This window comes from Tachypleus tridentatus, chromosome 5 (genome assembly GCF_004210375.1).
Source record: "Tachypleus tridentatus isolate NWPU-2018 chromosome 5, ASM421037v1, whole genome shotgun sequence".
Lineage (NCBI taxonomy): Eukaryota > Metazoa > Arthropoda > Merostomata > Xiphosura > Limulidae > Tachypleus > Tachypleus tridentatus.
In genome coordinates, this window is record NC_134829.1 from 9,648,064 (window position 1) to 9,670,294 (window position 22,231).

Here is a 22,231-nt window from a genome sequence, read left to right on the forward strand (position 1 = left end):
AAATGTGTGTCATGTCATTGTAATTTCTGTAATGCTAGCTGTGCATGGCTGAAAGATAAATGTAATAAAATAATCAATATATAGAAATTTATAATGTTATGAAATTTAAGGTATTTGCACAAAACATTTGTTCTTTTATTATAATATGCAGTCATTCGTATTTCTTTCCCATTTTTGGTTATGAGGTCAGTTACAATGACCATACCTGTAGAGAGAGAGAGTTTTGAAAATAACAGATAGATTTTCTTAAAAACATTTGATAATTACCTGGAGGTTATAAAAATTGTGTATGTGAAATTTGAACATTTTCTGATGCAAAGTACTTTAAGTGTTAAAAATCAGTTACTTTGCATGATGAACAGTTAACATTCAAAAAGAAAAAGCATCAGAAAAACATTAATCTAAAAAAATTTGATATTTTGCTTGCAAAAAAATCTTGTAATGTTTAGTAATGATCTGCACAATTTCATGAATGTACACTTAATAATTTAAAAGTTATAGCATGAAAACTGTAACAAGCACAAAATGGTTATGGACTGAACCTATACTAACATAGTTAACAACTTTCTTGATTATTACTGCCCTCTAAGTGTGCAATTTTTGCTTGGCACTAGGCTTGATACTCCTATCTAGCTCCATGTGTTTTGATGTGGTACAACTGCACTGTAGCATATGAATAAGCATGCAACAATCCTCCATCAACAGGATTGTGATGCACTCTCCTAGCACAACCGAACTCCCTCTATACTGCAGAACCCAATCTTTACTTTGAAATTAGGTACTAAAGAAACTTTAGAAGTATGAGAGCAAGTATGTACCTACACTAGAAATATATTTTCAGTGTAGGAAAATTATAACTTAAGATATTATTCCTCACTACTTTTCATGCAACAGCTAGAATCCTATGTTGACCTGCTTTTGTTCTGAGAACGAATCAAGCACATGTGTGCATATCTAGTACATAGCTAACACCAGTCGCCTGTGAACCTGTTATATTGGAAACAACAGAAAGTAGAATACAATGTGGAGGGTCAACTCTAGTCCAAAACCATGCAAGATTCGGAAAGTATCATCCAGTACAGAGTAGGAGGAAGGTCCCAGCCCAATCACATGTGAAGGATTATATTGGCTTGTCCAGATATAACCAACACTAGAACACTCAGCAACAAACCTATAGACAGTGGTAGGAAAGAGGGATTCCAGCCAAAGAAGTGAACTGCATATGGTAGATTAATCCAGTCCAAAATTTATGGGCATCTTAAATTGTATCTCAGATCTACAGCAGGAGAAGAGTACACACCATACATATCAGCAGAACATCACTGCTCTACTCTCAACTAAGTAGAAAGGGCTCCATTCAGGAGAATGCCTCCACTATCCATCAATCAAGCAGAAAGAAGCTTTAAAGTTCCAAGAACTCCTTTACTCCGAGGAAGAGAAAGGAAAAAAAAGCACTGTAGAATACAAAGGAATGCAACACCAAAAAAAAAGTGCAAAGGGAGGCAACAAAGCTATTTTTTAAATTAGAGTGAAGGATTAAACCAGTAACAGAGGGATGGACAGCAATCCCTGCCCTGCTTTACTTATGCTAGTTCATAAGTGTATAGTCCAGAATAGGCATAATTACGATGCAATACACCATAATGAATCTACTAGCAGTCTTGTTGAAAACATCCATCGCAAAAGTGAGCATTATAGACCGTAAAGGCCACACAGTGCAGATATAAGTATCAGTACAAATGAACAGACACCACTCTCAAGAGAGCAGGATCCAACAACATGCAAACAGAGATCAATGCACAGGAAAAAATAAGAATATTTATCCAATTATAGTTGAATGAAGGATTGTAAGATGGTGGCAGGAGACAAATACAATCTAGCGAAGGAGGAGATAGCCAGAAGATGAGGGTAATGTGAAATAAAAATGAGAGGAGTGGTCCAGATGCTGATTGGGATGGGATGATCTACTCTAATGGATAATAAAAAACAAGCAACCATGGACATAATAAGATGGCATATTTGTGAGACGATATTTAGAAAAGGTGAAAGTCATCAGAGAATAGGAATAATAAGCCAAAAGAATACATTATTAAATCCAAGTAGTAAGGATAATCAAGGAAAAGTATCTGAATAAGGAAAGATTCCAGTGGAAAAAGATACGAAAATGGGAATCGTATCGGGCATTCATCTCTAAATGGGAGTATAAATGTAAAATAGAAGGTAAAGAAATTGAGAAAGGCAAAATTATCCTCTTGAGAACAGAGGTCTTGGAAAGGAAGGAACAATCTGGATAAATGATTTTACAAGTGTTGTCATAGAAGATACAAGAGATATTGATGGTGAACAAACTCAACTGATGATGTCTAGGACTAAGAAGAGCAGGAAATAGGTCTTCAAAGAAAGGTAGTAAAGGGAACAAGAGCAAATAGGCTCACACAGAGGAAGACCAAGTGGATGTAAGACAACATTAAGATTCCAATCTATCAAAAGTTCGAGTTGGGGAGCACAAAAAGAACAAAACAATAGGGAGAGAACTGAAGAAAATAAAATGAAAGTGGGAAAAACAGTTAGTAATGGCCAAGGATGCCCTATAGTTAGCAATGGTTGATACAGAAAGACCACTGTCAAACAGCAAAGTGCAGAAATCAGAAAATGAGAGACTGCAGGATGGGAAAGGTGAAAACCTTGACATCAATGGACAAAAATATGCTAATAAATGGATAAAGGATGCTATTTCAGTGAAAAGGCTAGTCTTTTTTGCAAGGGACTGAACAAAAGAAATGCATGAAGTGAAAGTGTTGGAGCAAGTGTGTGAAATACAGACAAGTGAGGCTGATGAAGAAGAGATGATGAGAAAAGAAGAGGTAATGGCAATGACAATTGCAGAGACAGGTGTATACATTGGCTGTTGGCCCCAAACAGGATATTCAATGGATAAAAACAAAAGTAAGATATTTGGTGGCCCTCGCAAAGTAAGGTAAGAGATCAATAGTCAAGTTGTCAGAATGGATCATGACCACTTTCACCACCAGAACTAGAAGAAAATGATCCAATGTCTAATGGGCAGCTACAAGTTCCAAAACATTGATATGGAGACCTGACTTGACCAAAGACTAACATCCCAAGGTCTCTTAAATGTCCAAATACAGCACCCAATCCATCTGCATCTGTGAAAAAGTGCAAATCCAGTGCAGGAGGTGGAAGAGGTATTGTTCCTATCCACCAACTAGACAAAATAGACATGAAGGAGGAAGGAGATAAAATGAACCAAGGAGATTCCTGGAGAGGTCCCACTTATGAGCTCTCATATGAGCATGGGTGTGTTGCACTCCAATTGGTGGAGAGTTGTCACGTTTACTTGCATGCTGGTGAAGGAGTACTATGTCAAAACACCTGGAGGTAGGTAGGAGTATCAAGGCTTATGAGCAAAAATTGCACACATAGAGGTCAGTATTAGTTGAAAAAAATCTATTATGTGGTTGGTTGGTTTGTTGTTTTATGGCATAAAGCGGCTAGACTAAGTGCGCCAAACATCCGGTAAGAAGTTAAAATTAAAGCATTAACATTTATAGAAGGAAATTAAGGTGTAACAAGTCAAAGTTTAACTTTTGAATTAATACATAAAGAGCATTAAATCCAATTTTTACACCTAGTTTACAGCAGTAAGAGAAAACAACAGTAATACAAGTTCTAAAGGGCTTTCTGTAGCCTAATGGTAATTATCATAACTTGCCAAGATGACTAACAGGCAAGTTCAAATATCAGCATTAGTCACCTGAAGTTGGCCTTTCCAGTCCTGGTCTTCAGTTTTTTGATGTTATGGCCATTTTCAGGAAGTAAAATAATACAAGTTTTAAAAGACTTGTAGCAAGTTTAATTATTATAACTCTTCAGAATGACTAACGGGTAGTTCAAACATCAGTGTTAGACACCTGAAGTTGGCCTTTCCAGTCCTGGTTTTGAGTTATTTGACGTTACAGCCATTTCCTAATTTCAGATCGAACTAGATCTACTTTGATTCTTAGAAGGGAATCACATTAAAAAAGGTCCAATATGTATACATTAAAAACTTAAATAACATTAGAAAGATTAATGGTCTTTAAAAAACTAAAAATATTTCTAAGGTAGCCAGTGTCATCATCACCAATAATACTAACGTCCTGGATAATCCTTAAGTCAAAACATGCTTAAAATGGTGCCGTCGTTGAGAGGCAAGACAGTAAAATGTGGCTTATTGTGACTTGAGTGTTACACAGACAACACATTAGTGCATCAGTACCAAATACAAAAAAGAAAACAATGAGTTAAAAAGCTGTGACCAATTCATAGTCTAGTTAGGACAAGTTCCTCTTCTGATCCTTACGGAGGCAAGACGCCAAAGTCCAATAAAGGGTTTTATTTGGAAAAGCTTGTTTTGTGTTGCTCACTCCAAGTTGACTGGCAACTAGCATGAAACCGAGCCTTGAATACAGGACCATATTTCATGTATGGAACAGACACAGCAGTGACACCACCAGAACAAACAGATTTAGCTGTGGTGTCAATGATCTCGTTCCCTTGAATAACAATGTGGCCTACTTTTGAATATTGGCATGAACAGGGTGAAAATGAATGTGAAGCAATTCCAGGGCCAGTAAAGAACTAAGCGAGTCAGTATAAATAGTGTAATGTGAGTACTGCTTAGCTTCTATGTTATCCAGTGCAAGAGAATTGGCATACAGTTCAGCCGTGAACACAAACTGTAAAGGGGTTCTGTGCACAACTACTGAACCACAACAAACCATGGCAGAACCCATAGGGTCACCTGTTTCAAACCATCCCTATAAATGGACAGATGGTTTGAAAGATGCTCAGCAAATAAAAGACTGTACATTCAATCAGGAGTATCTGCTTTTCTCAGATGACTTAAAAAAAGGTCACATTTAGGGATCGTACTAAGCCATGGTGAGATAGGCTAATTAGTGGATACAGTAATGTTATGCAAGGACAAACCCAATTCATCCAACTGTGCCTGAATACGAAGGCCACAAGGAACAATGACAAATCATTTGTCCTGATAAAACATGGCCCATCGAGAAAGGAAAACATCACCCTGGGTGGGATGTTGTGGTAAGGATCAAAGTTTCAAAGCTGTAGCTGCTCAAAGTCAGTTGCAAAAGGCTGAGATGTAGAGGAGATTCAAGAGACTCTGTGTACAAGCTCTGGACTGTGGAAGTGCTGAAAGCCCCAGTGTAGAACTGAAGTCCCTGATGATAAATGAGGTCCAGCATCTTCAAGGCTGAGGTCCTGGCAGAGCCAAATACCAGCAACCCAGTCTAGTTTTGATTGAATAAGGGTATGATATATCTTTAGCACAGAACATGTACCTGCTCCCCAATTGGTGGAAGAGTGGACAGAGAGGATGTTCAGTGCTCTTGAGCATTTGAGTTATAGCTGCTTGATGTGCAGTATAAAGGTCAGCTTATGGTCAAAGATAAGCCCCAAGAACTTTTTTCGAGGACCACAGGGGTAGCTCAACTTCACCAATACAAAGTTCAGGATCAGGGTGAATACCATGTAGGCAGCAAAAGTGCATGCAAATAACTTTAGAGAAAGAGAGAAGTTAAAATTGTTTGCTGTGGTCCACTTAAGAAAGTGACTGAGGCCAGTCTGTAGCTGCTGCTCAATATACCTCATATTCGATGATTGACACGAGATGTAAAATTCGAAAACATAGAGTCCATTTGCAACTGTAGTGGGGTTGTCCAGTAACGGCATTAATTTTTTAATGCATTAATTTTTTGTGGAAAGAACAGGAAAGTGTTGAGAGATATGATGGCAAATACAAAACCAATATGCAAAATGCAATAGCCTTCTCAAGGAATTCCAGGCATCATTGAAGTTTCAAGTTAAATCAGGTGGTCCTTGGTGAAGCACTGTCAAAATATTCTCCTGCCAGATTCAGTTAAAAACACTCAGAAGAATAGCAAGAGAAGGAGGAGATAGATAGAGCAGCAGCTTGTAGTGTTAATCATTAGGTCCGACCAATGTACTGCCAGACCGATGAAGGGCCAGTTTGAGTTACACAAGTGTAAAGGGGAAATTATAGTCACAGAGACAATCAGCTTGAAAGGAAAGAAGTGATCGCTCTGCCTGAGTCTTGATGGCTAGGAAGGTGAATGATGAAGAAGAGGTGCTAGATACCTGGCAGAAGCTTTCATATAGAGTGCCAGCAATGCTCCAGGTATCAACTACTCTCTAGCTATCAGTGAGCAAGATTGAGATGGGGAAAGAATTGTATTACCCACTAACCTTTCAAGTCTTGTACTATATGACTTTGGAACTAGTGGTATTAAAGATGCTGGTTGTGAACTTAATCCAAGATCCCTTCTGGATTTTACATCTTACCTGCTGAGCATGTGGACAGGCCTGCTGGAAAGCGATGTGGTTCAAGAGTGTGGGATACCTACGAAAAAATCCCAGGCCTGTTTTTTGAGCCTTCCATAACATGTGACAGGCAGGATTCCACCAAGAATGAGGATATTATAGAAAACGTGTTGAGGTTTTAGGAATACAATGAGCAGCTGTCTGTATAATACAGTCAGTCACTGCTGCCACGCAGTCTTTTACTGATGGCTTACAGAGAATGGCAGGGTCAAGTCCTGTGAGAGCAGTGAAAAAGGACCAGTTTGCTTGATTCAGCTTCTACTGGGGCACATGGGTCAGGTGGCATCTACCATGTCCAGTTTCTCTCAAAATTATAGGAGAATGGTCACTGCCTCTTGGGTTATTGTCAAGCCTTCGTGAAAAGTGGGAGAATAGAGAAGGAGAGCAAATTGAGAAATCAATAGTAGTAAAGGGCAGACTAGGTGCATGAAAATAAGTATAAGAACCAGTATTAAAAAGAGAAAGGTTGTGATCAGAGAGCATACGCTCTACAGGGTGACCCCTCCCATCAATATCAGCACTTCCCCAGAGGGAATGACGTCCATTAAAGTTACTCAGGATTAAAAAGGGAAATGGCAACTCTTCAATGAGATCATCAAGGTCTGATTGATCATAGATCTCTCCAGGTAACAGGTAGAGAGAACAAACAGTGATGGTACCATCCAAGAAAATAGAGATGGCTATGGCCTCCAAGGGAATTAAGTGGCAAAGACAGTGTAGGCACATGCTGATCAACCAACAGTGCCCCCTCCATGCACTCATTCATCATACAGCTTGTCATTTCTGTACAAAGAAAACTGCCAATAGATAACTGTATCAGCAAGTTCCAGAAATGTTTCCTGTAAGGAAAGACATAAGGAAGGTATGAAGCAATCAGTGCTTTGATGCCATCCAAATTAGAACTTAAACCTCAACAATTCCATTGTATCAAGGTGGCCAATTTTATTTATATGCCAGCAAATTGGATGGAGAGCACTTCTGTTTAAAACCACATCTTTTCTCTTTATTCGAGGGAGGTCTGTCGACCTCCATGGATTCTGTCCTGGGTCAATTGGGCAGGCCTTTGTTGTTTGAAGAGATTCCAGTGACTGAGGACATGAACAAATGATTGATCATTTTGCATCTTGGGGTGGGAGAAGATGTTCTCGAGGAAGTTCCCATACCTGGAACCAAAGGAAGAAGATCTTTGGGTTTGCTTGAATGTATATTAGGGACAGAGATGGGGGTTGAAGTTAATTCATCAACTTTTTTAACCATAGAGGTTAAAAACTTTTCATTTGAAGGCACAAAGAGATCTGTCTGCACTCCCACTGTAGTAGTAGAATGAAGTGCAGCAGCATGCGTTCAAGATGAAGTGGTGGACAGCAACTTTCAAGCCTCAGAGTAAGTAATGTTTTGAACTGTTTTCTTCCAACCATTTAGGGCAAAACGAAATTGGATGGGTGAGAACCATTGCAATTAATGCAATGAGGTTCCAATTCACATTCACAGGCATCCTGGTCCTTGCCACCACAACAAGCACATGTCAAGGAACCTAACGTCTTTGAGTGACTGAACCACTGACATGGAAACATCTGAGAGGGTTTGGAATGTATGGCCTTATCTTGCAATTAAGATAACCTGCCTTGATGGCACAATCACCAGGAAACACTAGGGTGCAGAGATCATTCTGTGGGCAAGACACAGTCCAGCTGAGAAAGGCAGTCTACAACAAAGTTCATAGTTCTTAGCACATGGCTTATAATTAGGTGAATCTATTGGGAATTGGCCCAGTAAAGAAGGTTGGAGGGTTGCAAAGTAAGGGTCCTAGATTGGGTACCCTCTTGGTAAATAAGAGAGAAAACAACTGTGCAGTTGTTGGAATGGATCATCAGTAATTAATCAACAAGAAGAAGGCTCATCATGGGTCCATGTTTTTAATGTAAGAATGCCATTCAGAGATGCTCCCCAAACAGAGAAGGAAGCATCAGTAAAAATGTACGTCCAGTTTGAGTGGAGGTACTGGAACACTGGTTGTGGTATTGGATTAGTCTAGCTAACAACACAGATCACTGAGTAAAAAAAGAGACAGGTAAGCCATTTTGGTCAAAAGTTCTCATGAGTGATTACACTGGTCATGCAAAGATCATGCAAAGAGGTGCATATGTGCATGACCCAAAGGGATAAATGGTTCTAGCAGAGTAATGATCCCAAATAGCAATTAAACTTCTCATACCATTTGAGTAAATGAGGTACACATCCCGATGGATAGAAGTTTCAGAGTCCACATGTGAATGAATGATGGGATACAGCTGAAAAAGGAATAAAATTTACACATGAACAAGATATCAGTTAAAAGAGAGAAAAAAGAATTGGAAGTTTTGATGAGCTACCCCAGACAGGTAACTTTCCTCAAAAATAGAAAGTACAAAGGAAAGACTCTTCTCATGAATAGGACAGGAAAGGCCAATCATTCCTTTAGTAATGTAGGTGGCAATTGAAGGCTGCAGCTATGCAGTTGAAGGGGCAAGAGGCCAACGCAATTCTAAATTGAAGATCCCTAACTCGAATACATGATCCAAATGGATGAAGTGAAGAAAACATCTCAAGAACAAAGTGTTGAGGATATGAAAAAATGCATTTGAAATATCAACCTTGGTCATTCCCAGTCCAAGTGAAAAGAACCAATGGAGAGAATATAAATGTTTTGTATGAAAATGAGGAATGATCATTAAATGATTGAGTAAGGAAATACTGATAAGACAGGCCTGCAATGGTTTTATTGTCTTGACATTTTTACATATTCTACAGTAATTCCTGTACACTGAATCTAAAAATAATATCAATTTTTCCCCATCCTGTACAGATTTTTCACATCATATGTACTTTTACATAAGTAAATCATTTTCATTGAAATCAGGTCACATTTTGTTACCCTTAAACTGTTGACAACCATAGGCTAAAGATTGCAACATAAAGTCTTATTGATAGTTCTAGGATTCAGACATAACAAACTTAATAATAAAGAAATGTTCATTGGGATAAAAAAATAATAATTTGATCTTTATTGGTTTTTTTTCAGATTTGTACGAAATCCTGATGTGATAGAAAAATTGCAGGTCTATGCAATCACACATTTGAGTATATACTGTACATTTAAAGTTTTTCAGAATAATTATTGTTACTATACTATTTAAAAGTATTTATATTTGTATGATCATTTCTACAACTTTATTTTTAAATTTGCACTTTCAAATATAATTCCTATGCTGTGCCCACTAACTTCAACTCTCCATGTCTTCATTAAGTGGCATGCCCCTACACTTTGCACTCCACAGAACTAGACGGTCAGTATTTGATCAGCAGAATCCACAATCAACTCTTGAGATATTCTTTTTCAACATGAGGTTTGATCAATGTCCTTATAACGTTTCCACAACCCAAAAGTGTAAAGCATAACTTACAAGAAAAGGAACTCAAACAATAGGTTCACAGTTCAGCACACTAACCACTAAGTCATGCTTGGGCACTTGCTTACAGATTTACACTTACAATCACTGTCAAACAAAAGCAAAATTATACAACTGTCTTTTTCTCAAACTTCAAGAACAACATTTTTAACTTCACTCTAAAAGGAGATGTATCCACATTACCCATTTATTAATACATACTTGTGACAATGAACATCAATTTATACTTATGCCAAGATGTAGATATCAAATTTTCCTGCTGACTTTCCTGACTGTCTTTGTACAACTCTTTGAACTCACCCTTGTGGCATACTCAGTTCTGATGTGCCCTCTCATTTGTATTCTCTTCAATTTTCTGGATATTTTAATACACAAAACATCTTGAATGGAATAAAAAATAATATATGAAACACTGAAGAAACCCTCAAATCTGTATAGTTTTGCTTTTAAATAAATTTATTCATTGTTCATGGACTGTTGGAAAATTAGGCTGAGTTTAGCAATTTAGATGACCCATGAAATCAGCAACCTCATCAGGCAATACTGACATAAGAAATCAAAACATATCTGAATCATAATAGCAACTTTATTTGCTGATATGTTATTTTGATATGATAACTTTGCACTTACAAATAAAACTAAAACATGTTTTGTGTTGTATGTGTTACTATATAAAACACTTAATAAGATTGAAAACAATATCTAGCTTTTGATATTTGAATAAAGAGTCAGTTTTGTCCTTATTAATCTTTATTTCCCTTCCATCCTAAAGATGAAAATGTGTTATGAACAATTTATGATGTATTCAACTTCTTCCATGTTTATCATAATTTTAACATTATTTTTGGAGTAAAAGGAAAGATATTTTAGTCAGATGTTTTTAGAATCTCATAAGCATTCACTTTAATCATGTTAACAACATGAACTGTTGTTAAAGGTGGAAACGTTTTGTATTGATGCAAAAACATTTACTCTCATGAATCTTTATATTGACAAACCTTTTTCTTGCAGAGGTTACATAAACTAATTTGTTAAAAAGGACTTATCTTGCCTTCTACAACAAACTGTTAGAATTTATTACCCATTTTAATGTCCTATACATCAATAAACATTATTTTGATTGCTAGAATTTTTAACTACTTAATTAATGTTTAAAATTTAACCTAAATCACATCAAGTAAACTACTGTTAAATTTTAAATAATAACACTATGTAACAAAATGTTTACTTTTTCTTGTTCAGAAAGTATTATTTCCTAATTGCTTATGCCTAAAGTAAATGGAAAAAAGACCTATTTTTCTCTTCAAACTTTGCTTTGTGATTTGGGAGCATATAACAAAACATGAATGGGAGACTATATTTGGGGCTGACACATGAAAGTGATTTACATTATAGTCACAAATCTCGAAAAATACTCAATTCTAAACATTTTTGTATAACTTTAATATAAATACATGTAAACCTTGATTCATATAGTTTTTATTCAGACTTTATGTAAATGAAAATGTGCAAATTTGCCAGTTTTCACATAGAAAATAAGTTAATTTCTAAATTTCATTATCCAGATCACAAAAGCAAAGCTTGAAGGGAATAATGGCCATTTTCCCTACTTTTATGACATAAAAAATTAAGAAATAGCACATACTATCCAGGAATAAAATTTGTGTTCCATAGTGTAAATCTTAGCAACAAGCCCTTTACACTTTTGTTGTTTTATAAATTTTATTTAGTTTCATAAAAAGCAGTCCTAATGACTGCTGATCCAGATTTTGAGTATGTTAAAATTATTAATTTATTTAATATACAAATGCTGACACAAAATGTTAAAGTATTTTTTTTATAGCATTCAACATTCAGCAATTTTAAATTTTCTATACACTGAGAAATGAAAAATTTGTCTGACATTTTGAATATTTTTTATGATTATAAAATATTTTCACATAAGTCATAATTAACCTACTTGATTTTATTACCAATAAAATTTTCATAAAAATTATTTACATTTTAATATACATGCACACACATTGTTTAAATCTTCATCTTTCTTGTTCTCATTGAGTTCTGGGATTTCTTCTTCAGATGTAGTATTCTGCTCCTTTGGGGATTTTTCTATCGATATAAAGTGAAGCAGCTTTTGAAATGAGAATTAAATGCAAAACACACTACAAGAACATTTTAATTGACCTTACCTGTTACAATAACATACTGTTACTACAAAAAATAGAATTTAGTAACACAATTAATTAATGAATCTAGCTGATTACTTCAGAGCAGCAATTACATGTATTTAGTGATGTCGAGAAAACCCACTTACAGAGAAATATATATGCAAAATGGCATAAATGGATTAGTGTCATGTAAATAATAAACTACTCAAAATAAATTATTGTGATTATTACTGTTTTTGATTATTCTAACAATTAATTATTAAAATTACAATTAAATCACTTGACATGAAAATAATCACAAAATTGATATTAGAGTTTCAGTTTATTACTATTTTTGATTATTCCACTATCCAAGTAATTTAAATATCAACATTATATTTGTTCTTAAGCACAGAGCTATGAAATGTGCTACTTGTGCTCTGCCAAGTAAGGGTATCAAAACTGATTTTAGTGTTAGAAGCTGTTTTTTGTTTTCACTTCAAGTTTATTCAGTTCTGAGTCAGCATAACCTGGTGATTTAGAGGGAAGTTGAGGGTGCCTCACATTTTAAGAGTTTTGGGTTCAATTCACATTGCCACCAAAATTGTTGGCCTCATCTTTGCTACAGCAAAACTACTAAGGCTATCTGCTATTGTCACTAACTTTAAACTTTAAAGAGAGTAGGAAACTGGCTGGCAGCACTCACTGCAAACTCTCTGGGTACCTTAGTATTAACTAAAGTGTTAATTTAGTGTTTTGTACATGGTTTTTACACTTATAACTTTGTAAATGTATTACTTCATGTTGTTATTTGTTGGATTTCTTATATATACCAATGGATTATTGGTATTCTGTCTACCAGAGGAAAGTAAACCTTAAATCTATCACTGACACAGAGGGTGTCTTGTGTAAGGAAATAAAGACCTAGAGGAGGGATCAGAGGGATGTAACTCTCTTAAATTTTAACCTAAATTAATAAATAATGACACAGACTTTGAAATTGCTGGGTTGTAACTAACTGAGTAAATCATTTATAAAATCTATTAATATGTTAACTTTGATTTATTAGAGTGTTGTAGCCTTGGATGTTACATAAGCAAAAACAGCAGTCATCTATGTGGTATATAGGCTCATACCAGACCATTGAAATTTCAAAAGGCAAAGACTTTTTCTTTAGTTAACTGTCTCAACTCTTTGACACAAATGGTGCAAATTTTGTTTGGAGCCCATAATTTTTATTTGTTTGCAAGCTTTATTCCAAAATACTCATAATATGCTTTTTTGATGACTTCTGTAATGATTTGCCTTCGTTTCTTTACATCAAACTTACTACAAATATACAGAATATGTTATGATCATATAAACACCTCGTTACCAAGGTAATTGGTAAATAATATTAAAATGCAAAAAAATAACATCAAAGTGCATGGACAAACAATTACTACCCAGAAATGACACACCATGCAGCCTGTTAATTGTTTATATACTAGTGGTTCTAGAATGACTGATAAGGCTCTCACGTTACAATTCATCTAACAAAATCTATAGTCAGTGGTTGTGAACACTTTAAACATAACAAATATAACCCAATTTCAAAGAAAATGATTCTCTTATGTGAAAGTACATATGGTATTTGATGTAAACTTTGTATGTGATGGAGAAAAATAGATATCACTTTCAGATTCAGCATACAGGAATTACTGTAGAACATGTAAAAATTTTAAAGCAATAAAACCATCATATGGCTGTGTAATGAAAAGGATTCTGGGAAGAAGACTGATTGTGGGATAGGCATAAATGTAGAATGCTCTCAATCCTTCCTGAGAGTGCTATTGCCAAAGCCAAAGGATATGGAATAGGGGACTAAAATAGTGGAAGTTTGGGATTCAAGTTAATGGCAAAATCATACAGTTGGGGTGTACCCAACCGAGAGCATAGCCAGCTCAATATTTGTGGTTTTAAGGGCCACTATGTAGAGAGAATCTGAGATGTGATAAGTAAGCCAATGATTGTGATGGCTGTGAGCCATCTTGCAAGCATCTGAGTGCTGGGTGCTTCCTTTCCATGTCATCTAAGAGACAACATTTGAGTTGTTGGAACTGATCATTACCATTATGTTCTTCAGAGATGGTAGTAAATGATCCATTGCTCAAAAAAATAGTAAGGAGGTCCAGATGACTGATATAGAAATTCAACTTGAGTAAAGATTAAAGGCCCAAACCTTCTTGGGTGTTGTAATGTGTCCCTTCAGCATGACAGAGAGAAATATCCATAAAAAAGTGTGCATTTAGACAAAGAGGAAGAAGAGAGAAATGGTGTTCTTGTCCAGACATCAGGAAATATGTGTGTGAAGGGAAGTAATCTGAAGGATCCCTGGTGAGGTTTGCTGGTCATTAAGAACCAACTTAAGAGAAAACACACAGGCACAGGCAAGGGGAATAAGAGTCTTTAAGGAAATCAAAGTTCTCTAAAGAAGAAGAACCTCTTGCATAGGGAGAATAGAGGATGATTGCACTTTCTGAATCGAAAGCTCCACTGAACACAAAGGAGAGAAGGCTGGGCTCAAATCAGATTGGTATCAAAGAACATCCCAAAATGAACAAGGTATTGTGTTAGGGGAGAACCGATTTCTTCACCTTCACTAGCTATCCTCTCTAAGGAAATTCCCTGTGGAAACTGTGTGTGGGTGGAAGAAGCTAAAAGAGATGGAGCTGGGAGGAGTCAGTCCTCAATGTAATGGTGGAAACAATGCCCATGAAAATGGAAAAATGGGCAAAGGTTTTGACCACCCAATAAAAAATGTAGGGGGGGGGGGCAATGCTAGCCCCACTGTTAGAGCCCAGAACTGATATACACATTATTTGTGGATATGGTGAAAACATATCAACAGAATGCTTTGGTTACAGGGGTTTGAAGATAAGCATCAGACATGTCTATCTTTGTCCTCCAAAAAGTAGGAGTAAATTCCCACAGAAAAAAACAGATAAAAATTCCAAGGTGAAGTAAAGAGCCTCCATATAATTATTCAGACTGGAAAGGTCAATAAAGGGATGCCAATCTCTGTTGTGTTTGCATAACATGAAAAACATAAATAGAAACCTGTTAGAGAACAAACTACCTGTTTTATAGTGCCCTTGAGAAGAAGATCCTGAGAGGCTGCACAAAAATTCCATTTGGATAATGATCAATGGGTCCTAAGGGGAAGGAGAAAAACAAGAAAAGAGATAAGAGAGGAAGGGAGAGAAAGTAAATGAAGAGTTCATCTGATAAGACCTGAAGAACTTGAGAGTCTGTGGTTAAAGTTTCTCAGATGCTTGCAAGATGAGTCAGTTTGGCCCCAGTGAAATCCAACCCCATGGGATAGTTACCAGTACTGTTGGCAGTGTGCAGGCAGTCAGTGACCAATAGTACACTGTGATGAAATGACCCATGAGGAGGAAATTGATAAGGGGAGCAGGATAAAGGGGCAGTAGTTAGAAAGGGTTGAGACAAATGTATAGATAGGGATAAGAAGGATGTGTGTAAACAAGTATAGTCCACTCTAGGTTTGACAATGTGGAGAGAAGGGGGATGATGCAAAACTGATGCAAACCTCTCAGACAGACAACTGAAAGACTTAGACAAAAGGTGAATGGAAAATAGGTAACATAGCTGAGTAGTCAGGATTAGTTGAAGGTATGAGAAAAGTGCACAGAGGTATTGGATTTTGATCCTGAAAGGAGGATTAGCAAACTTGACTGCTGATTGTCAATAAAGTGATTCATAAAACAATAGTGTGGTAAAGTATGTGGTGGATTCAGTATGCTAATTTCAGATCATAACTGATTGGCGAAATGCTCAGTGTAGACCTTGATGTCAGGAGGAGGATAAAATATACATTATTTGGTGTTTCCTTTACAAGAGAAGAGTATGGATCATAACACATGAAAAACAAAAACAGAACAGAACAAACCTTGATACCAAATCCAGGAACAGACATTAAAACATCTCCATGGTCTGAAACCAAGGCTACACTGCAAGAGAAGGGGGAGAAAAAAGGCTTTCATCTTGTTCCAACTCCTTTGTGAAGGAGAAAACTAACTGATGTGCAGGAGATTGACCCAGCCCATATAAAGGAAGTCATTTACTAGCCTCAGCCAATAATGTCCAACCTGAAGCTGTAACAGGTTAGTAACCAACAATTTCAGGTGTACTAGAAGCCATGATTTGAAATTGAGAATTCCTAGTACTGCACGAGTGGCAAGTACATGCTATAGAAAAAAAATGTAATGAAGTTAATATAAATCCATTATTAAACTAAACAAAATTGGTTAAACAATAGTATATTAAAAGAAAAAATATTGAAGTTGAAACGAAAGTTAAAGTCACAAGAACACCAGCAATTCATTATAAAATAAATCAAACAAAAAACAAGCACAATATCTGACCATAATCACACAAAATAGAAAAGTGAAGATTGATTCTATTACACAGAGGAAGTCAGCTATGCTAGGAGGGTATGTCACGCTCTTGTTCATGGAAGGTTGTTACATACTTATATACATACTACTGTGCAGCTCAACCACATAGCAAACTATGTGGGAGTATCAAAGCTAGAGGTAAGTGAAAACTGTAAAATACAGAAAGTAGTAGAGATCAGCAAAAGCTATTTTGTGAGTGGAAGATATATTGGAAAGTATAGTTTCTTTTTAATTTTTAATAGATATGCTATGTTTTTGTAACCTGCAATGCTTGTAAACTTGAGTTTTATTTATATTTATTATGTCCACCAAGGAAATAAATTTGCCATCTATTTGCATGCTTAGTTAAGTACAATGAGCATGGCAGGAGGGTGCAAAATATTAAAATGACTCAAACCTTTATTTAATATTATTTTTAACTTTACCTATTTAAATAATGCAAATTAATAAACTGACTAACTTGATACTTATTTCTAACCATAGTTGCAATTTGTTTTAAATAGAAATGTAATTAATCTTATCTGTGACATTAAAGTGTGTTTTCATTATTTATTACTCTACAGATACATGGAATATGTACACACTGCAATTACTTGTAAAACACTGAATCTAAATCATAATATTTTGTCATGATTTAACTTGTATTTTTATAATACAGAAAGAAAATCATGAAACTATCATAAAGCAGAAGTAAATTATAACATAACCTTTCATGTTTAACCTGACAATTAAATATTAGATGCAAAAGGTTAGATTAGATGTTGTTGTTTGGTGTTTTATGGTGCAAAGTAACTATGCTATATATGCTAAACAACTGGTAAAAAAATTAAATAACAGTAAAATTATTATAAAGCAAAAAGTTAGAAATCTGTTTTATAGAATCTGTGAACTTTTCTTCCAACTTGCAGTGAAAAATGGAAAAACTAAATCTATCTTAAATCATGATGTTTCTGTTTAAATAAATAACACTTAAAACCATTAAATATTTAGTTAATCAATTTCTGTATTATAATCCAAGAAACACTAAAATAATTCTTAAGTTTCTTTAAAAAACTTCAATGCTGATTAATTAAAACAAATAGCAATTATCATAGCAAGCTTTTTCTGCCAGTCTATCCAATGTATCAGCAAGTTTAAAATCTTTGGAAAAGAAAACATATTTAATAACAAAAGATCTCAATATATAAACAGGACTTACTTCTAATTTTGGATATGAAGTCCCCTCAGCTTTACAAACTTCCAAAGGTTTTTCTGAACATATTTCTATTTCAGTGATAGTTTCTTGATCATTATTCTCACCATTTGTGCTAATGGTACCTTTCTCAGTTTTGATTTTTTTATCATTACAAACTTCCTCACTGTAATTAAGATTGGGCATAAGTAAATAACCTTTGTCGTTGAGGGAAAACCCATGCAACAGAATCTGAACTGGAAGTTTCAAATAAAAAAATCTGTTAGCTTATTATATGATTTTGAAGTGGAAGTTTCAAACAAAAAGAACCTTCTAGCTTATTATTTATTATTACTTTTACAACTTAGAATGTAATATTTATTATGAAGATCAAAAACTATTTAATTATGTAAATATTTAAAAATCCAACATATCAACAAATTTGAAGCATTAGAAAAAAAAATTAAATGCCAGTTTAACTATGATTATAAAACACAATCTATATCCCAAATTTTACCAAGATGACACTTTGGAGAATAAATTGTTTTGCAAATAACAAACAAAACTAAGTTATATAAAATACTAATATTTTGCAGAAATTATACATTCCATACCTACCTTGCAATGTACCAAACAAAATCTTCCTATACCGAAAGTTAAATGAAAAGAATTTATTAAGTATAACAACAGAAACGAAATTTAAAAAACTTTTAAACAACTAGAATATAAATTTTATCACTTACAAAAAATTACTAATTTTCAATAACTATCAAAGAAATTAGTAAAAAGAACCAGAAAAATAAAAATTCACCAAAGAATACCCCAATATTTAAGAATTAAACTACTTCTCTATACAAAGAATAATATCAAACAATAATTAGCAATAATTCTTTCTAAGTACATCTCTTGAACTTGTTCATTTTTATTATCTCATGTGACCAGTTATACTAATAATGGAACTCTTCCTTAAATACTACTGGAAAAACTTTATTATGTGATGTGAAACTCTCAGCTTCATGAATTTTTTATCCTGTGTGCATGTAGATTTGCAATAGGGGTCACGATTTTCTCACTGAACCTCCCTTTTCTATTAAGGAGAATATTTTCTCCATTCTCAGAGAGCAGATATGTCACATGTGGATCTAATACAATGGCATCATTTTATAAATATAATAGCACTTTCTCTTGTATATCCACATAAAAACTTTGCAAGATGTGGATGGATTTTCACCAAAGCTGGTATGGAGGTTCATGGGAAAATACACACAAATTTTCAATTTTGCAGTTACTGTGAGTGTTTTTGCAGGGTTTTTTACCACTACTTTACTCCAGTTAGTGGATCTTCACCATATTTGGCATGAAGATTTGTTGGGTCCATGAGGAGATACATGCAAATTTATGGTTTCACATTTTGTGGTTTGCTGTTTTTATGGGCATTTTGTTTTTTTTTAAAAATCATATAAAAGGAAACAACCCCAGCTGGTTACCATAAATGTACACAATTGTTCACAACATTAATATCTAAATGTCACTGCTTGTGTCAGTTCCCCCCACAGACTATATATATACTGACATATATATAATTTTAAAATACAAAAAAGTAAGATCTTAAAAGATTTAAAGAAAATATTGATAATTATATTTTTAAAATAAGTAAACAACCATATCACCCACCATGTTTATTTTTTGAATGGAAATTATATTTTATTAATTCCACAAAGAATTAATAAAGAACCTTAAACTTATCTCATTATAAACTAGCTATATTTATCAACATCTTTAAAAATAAAATGAATTCAAAAACAGTTTATTATTACCCTCATTAATACACCTGAATGTAATTTTGGTTTTCTGTGTAAGATATTATATGCACACATTTTATATAACAAAATAAATATTGCAAATACTTTTACTTAAAGTACTTAAAAAAAAACTAATTTAAAGGACATTAAAAATGGAATATCCATGCAGATTATTTATCAATGTATATTCCTTTTTATATGTAATTTTAAAATTGCATAAAAATCCTGTGAAGTTCAGATTTATTACTAATTCTATAAAAACAATTATCAAATCTGTCTCCATAATACTAAACAATATTCTAGATAACTTGTTTGAAAAAATGAAAACGTTGTTTTCAAATAAAATTCCAGTTTTGCAATGTTTAAATAATTTAAATTCTTTAAAACTGCCAGTTCTATTTTTACATACGACTTTACTACACTGTATATTGTAACAGCCCTAAAAGATCTGATTAGGATTTTCAATGATCTGTTTGATAAATTTATAAATAATGAAATAACCATACTCAAATTTAAATTCACTTGAATTCAATATGCAAATATGCTCCAATTCTGTATTTATAACAGTTATATTACTTGTAATGAACAAGTATATAAGCAAACAGTAAATATTCCAATGGGAATTAATTTCTCTAACTATGGCCAACCTTTATCTATTCTTTCATGAAAACACATTTATAAAGCAGACTAATTCTTTTAACATTTACACTTTCCATTGTATACATGATTTAATATCTAAAAATAATATGAGCTTTACACTAAACTTAATATATCCAACAAAACATGCAACAGAAGGAAGTAATAATAATAATAATGATGTCCATGCTAATTATTAAACTTTAGGCATTACTTTTGTAGAAGGCACTGTGTGGTTGACTATTTTTTAAGAAAAGAAGAGAATTCAATGTTATTTCATGTGTATTATGTTACAAGATATTATATCTCAATTAATAATGTTTTTAATAGTCTGTAATAGATATAATTTCTTCATGGATAATATTTTATTATTAAAAATAAACTGGAAGATAACAACTATAACAACAGACATTCAAAGAAATACATTACACTACTTTTTACTAATCTGTAAAAATATCTTAGAACTTAGCAATCAATAAAGGAAAAATAACTTATAAAAATAAATTAAAGAGGCCATTAGTTACTTTGACTTATACACCCTTGTGCAAATTAATTGAAACAAATGGTCATTTTACAATATTTTCAGCATGGCGGCTGGTGTAGGCTCGCTGGACTGCTGATTTCCTTTAATAGTCATTTTTTTCACACAGACATCATCATTAGCTGTGTTTTGCAGTACGGTTGGTCTATTTCTGGGATATATGATGGAATTTTGAGAAATATTACGTCATTCAAAATTGCGTTAGAAAGGCAAGGAGACCAGTCAAAAAACAACTTCTTACCAACTCAATGAAGAAAAAATGGTATCAATGGGGTCTGAAATACAAGAACTGGATGCAAGAACAATGGAGGAAGGTGTTATTCAGTGATGAGACTCATTTCTTCATACAGGGTCAAAGAAGTTTGCATGTTCGCAGATCTCCAGGTGAGAAACTTTGAGAATCTCACATCAATCAGTTCGTAAAACATCCCTTGAAGAAGATGTTTTGGGGCTTTTTCAGCTACTATGGCATCGGAGACTTACATATCATAGAAAGTATGATGCAAGGACCACAGTACATCGAAGTTTTGCAGAGAAGAGTCGTTCCAGAATTGACAAAGAGATTTCCAGATGGATCTCGCATTTTTCAGCAAGATCTGACTCCATGCCACACATCGAAACTTGTGAAGAATTTTATGACTACAACACAAATAAAGGTGCTGGACTTGCCTGGAAACTCTCCAAACTTAAATCTTATTGAGATTTGTAAAGAAAGACTTCAGGGAAAAGATTGTATTATGAAAAATAAGCTAATTGAGGCCATAATTGAGGTGTGATACCGCAGTCCAAAAATTAGTAAAGATTGCAGTCAACTCGTGGACTCAATGCCAAAGCTGATTAATGATCTTCTGAAAAATAATGACAGTCATATCATGTATTAATTTGTAATTTTTGGATTCTCGGAAATAAAATGCAAAAAAAATGAAAAAATTGTAATTTTCCATCTTGTTTCAATTAATTTGCACAAGGGTGTAAGAAGATAATTTTACTCAGTAAACTGTGAAAGAAAGACGTATTTCAAGTAGCTGGGTTTGTCTCAGCATTCCTGCATTATACTTAAATAAATTTTCAATATAAATGGATGAGGTTGGTAGTAAGAACTATACAAGAGCTTTTAATGTAGGGATTCTTGTTTTATTTAACATCTTATAGTTCTATTTAATGTAATTTTGTAATGGTGGAGGTTTGGAGTTTAATTAGCAGAAATGTTAGAGCGGTTTCATTTCTACTTTAAAGAAATTTAAGGGTAACTGCCTTTCACTTTTTATAACCAACTGTGAGAAGGCAATTATCCTTAAAAGTTAGCTGTTAGAGGTAGCTCTCATATCCTTTATATGTCCTTAGGTGCTTCACATTTAAAACCACCACCAAATCAACCATATCAACAAAAGAATAAGCAACTTTGACCCACTTTGTGAAATAGTCATGATCATAAGAGTATACAGGTGACCTCATTCTATTCCCATGCACTAGTGATATCCAGAACTTTTCTTTAAAGAGGAGAAACAACAATTCTTTGCTGAAATTTCCCCTTCATCAAGCCAGCATTTTCTCTGGGTGATACATACCATGTGGTGTTCACATCAGCAATGAATGTCT

General features: G+C 34.3%; 1 protein-coding gene and 1 long non-coding RNA gene across 3 annotated transcripts in view; one reads left to right on the forward strand and one right to left on the reverse strand.

Moving 5' to 3' along the window:
* Window positions 1-22,231, forward strand: part of LOC143250479 (cyclin-Q-like) — a 477,792-nt gene that overhangs the window by 425,087 nt on the left and 30,474 nt on the right. The window lies entirely within an intron of this gene.
* On the reverse strand, window positions 9,994-17,851 carry LOC143250223 (uncharacterized). The gene is made up of 3 exons (XR_013028090.1): window positions 17,681-17,851; window positions 11,877-11,984; window positions 9,994-10,255 (listed from the first exon to the last, which is right to left on the reverse strand). It is a non-coding gene; the product is annotated as an uncharacterized LOC143250223 (long non-coding RNA).